This window comes from Benincasa hispida, chromosome 5, assembly GCF_027475165.1.
Source record: "Benincasa hispida cultivar pf3 chromosome 5, pf3_genome.v1.1, whole genome shotgun sequence".
NCBI lineage: Eukaryota > Viridiplantae > Streptophyta > Magnoliopsida > Cucurbitales > Cucurbitaceae > Benincasa > Benincasa hispida.
In genome coordinates this window covers 67,249,031-67,252,424 of record NC_143482.1, presented here as the reverse complement: position 1 = coordinate 67,252,424, position 3,394 = coordinate 67,249,031, and positions in this window count along the sequence as shown.

Sequence of the window (3,394 nt, the reverse complement as noted above, 5' to 3'; positions counted from 1 at the left end):
ATGTTTCATCCATGTTGACGAAAAATGTCAAAGTATCAATTTTACAAAACTGTTTAATAAAATGAATAGAAAAGATTACGGGAAAGACTAGAGAAATAAAAAATAAAAAAATATATATTGTAATTAATAAATAAATATTTTATACTTTATAAACTATATAAAATATCTATTATTTATATTATATTTACATTAGTTTGATCCGGCAGTTTATTCCATATTTATGATTTTTTTACCATACGAAAATATCAACACGTCACAAGAAGAGAGGGAAGAAAAGAGAGATTTTTTTTTTTTTTTTTTCCTTTTTAAAGATATATTGTAATGTTTGTAAATGATGATTTAATGAGGTTGAAAGAGTAGATATCATTCATTATCATCATGTAATTAATCACAAGTTCCAACCTTTCAACTAATAATAAAACCATACATAGGATAAATTTTTATGAAAAATATTAAAGGAAGCCAAAATAAACAAATCACATGATTATGGAAATAATTAATAAAGATCAAAAAGTAGAGAGTAAATTAAGAATGGAAAAAAGGAAAATCAATGCCCCAAAACGACGATTCTATCAGAAATCTGTTCTTCAGGTGAAATGGTCTCAAGTTCTAAACCCACAGCCCGTTCTTCAGCGGCCTCCGTGGACTCTGACGTGGACAGCGCCATCGAAAGCTTCCCTACTACTTTATACGTGTCATCAAAGTCGTCCTCGTCATCGTTCTCGTTGTAGTTGGCGGAGGCGATGCGGCCGATGTGCTGGCAGTGGTCCCCCCTGTCGGAGTATCCACCTGGGCAGAACGGCTCCACCGCGTGCCCCACCGCGTGGATGCCGAAGTGGTCGGAATCCGCGTCCGCGACATCGCAAATCAAGATGGCAATGATGACGCAAACAAATGACAACCCTTTCGAAATTCCCATTTTAGCCTTATTAATATGACTAGTTTTTTTTTTTTCTTTTTCTTTTTTTTTAAAACAAAATTAATTTTATCTTATATATGTGTTAAGATGGGGATTTCAAATGGGAGATGAAATTTGAGTTGGAGATTTATAAGGATTTTTTTTTCCTTTTTCTAATTTCTATTATTTGATTGATTTACTATTATGGGGGCATTTTGGTTTGTGGTTTATTATTATTTTTGGAGTGGAGAGCTGGTCTTGAGGCTTAAAAATCGAGTTTTGCACTTTCATTTTAAGGCAGCGTTTGTTTATTATTTATTTATATATTTTTTAAATTATTGGAAATGGTTGGTAAATTTTTTTTTTTTTTTAAATTATTGGAAATTATTTTTTAAAAATCATTTAAAGTTATATTTAGTTTGGCTTATTAATATATTCTCTAATCTCTAATTACATCTTATTAAAATTCAAAGATTGCAATATACACATTTGTTATTAGGTATATAATTGTTCCAATCAATTAATCAAACTTTATGAATTGCTACATTGAAAATGTAGAAATAATTTTTTTTCCTTAGTCGTGATGGCAGTTCATCCTTGAAATGAAAATCAAGATTTTTTTATCGTTAATATTATAATGTTCAATTTTATAAAATTAAATAGGTAGATAACATACTCCATAATTTAAGAAAACATATTTTGAGTAGTGGGTTTGGGCCTTATGTGATATTTAAGGGTATAATTATAACAATGATGGTAAAAAAAAGTAATAAAATTGCACCTAATTCCATGTAGCCTTTTTTATACAAAGTTGGAAAAAGAATATATAAAAAAAACCAAAAATTATTATTGGATGTAGTTTGAGTTACACAACAGATGAATGTTAATTTATTAGTACATATTACAACTGTCCACCTCCTTATTTGAAAAAAAAATGTTGATTTTCTACGTATATATTGTTAATCATTACTTAAATTATATATTAAAAATGCAAAATACGATATTTTGTGGCTCCTTCAATGACGTCAGCGGTAACTTTTGTATTTTTTTCCTGTAAAAACCACATTACAAAGAAAAGTAAGGAAAATTAAGAAAAAAGCAAAACCATAACTAAGCTTAAAAAGGTATATTCCCATACTAAATTTTGGATGTATTGTTTTAAGGTTAGAATTCCATAAATTCTGAAAAACTTTATTTTAGTTTTGAACTTTAGAAAACAATATATACACACATATACTAATCGAAACTATCCTTATTATTTCTATCAATATTTACACATTTTTATGGATTCGATATTAGGTGAATCAACCTTTCTATTTTATCATAAAAAATCTATGAAACATAAAAAATAAACAACATAATATCACTATGTTAATATAATTTAAATGACAAATATTTTCACTTATTTTTTAAAAAATAAAATATTAATTTAATAATTTAATAATTTCTTTGAATTTTTTAAAAATAAATTTTCCAAAAGTATCTATTAGCATTTTATCATGATACTTTTATCGACATTTTTTTTTGTAAAATTGAGACTTAAATAATTTTCTGTATCGACGTTGACATTTTAAATATTGCTTTAAATTATCACATACATTATCCCACTAAACTCAAAATGATAAGGAGAAAAGAAGAAGAAGAAGAAGACGACGACTAAATTTTTTCTTTTAAAGTTGAAAGTAAACATTTTAAAATGAAAAATTATTTCAAATAGTAAAATTGAGAAAATATTTACAAGATATAACAAAATTTTAGAACTACAAATAATAAACGCTGATAGACACGGATAAATTTTATCAATATCTATCAATATCATTGATAGACACGGATAGAAGTCTATCAGTGTCTATTAGCATCTGTCTTTTGAGATTTACATTAATTGTATTGTTACTCCACAATGAATAAATTAATTAAGATTTAAACATATAACATTTTCAAGGACATTTTCAATCTAGCGAATCAAAATCACCCTAAATTGATATATATTATTCACGATTTCAACAAAGTTTAATTTTTGTAACACAAGTTGTTATTTCAAATCCCACCTAGAGCTTTTTTTTCCATTTTTATTTTATTTTTACCTTTTGAAGAATCTGTTTTTTTTTTCATTACATTTCTTTATTTTTATTTTTTCTTTATTAATTTTCTTATTTACAAAAAATAATTCTCCAATATTTATATTTTATTTTAATTCTGAATTTTGATTTATATATTATTTTAATTTTCAATATTTATATTATTTGTTATATTTAAAATTTCAACTTCCGGACATTTTTTTGTTATTTTTTATATTTTATTTATTAATTTTTCTATTTACAAAAATAATATACTATATTTATATCTTATTTTAATTTTGAATTTTAAAATTTTCCAGTATTTAGATTTAATATATTATTTTAATTTTCAATATGTATATTAAATATAAAATCAATATGTATATTATTATTATTTTTTTTTTTTATATTTCAACTTTTGGGCATTAAGTTTTACTCT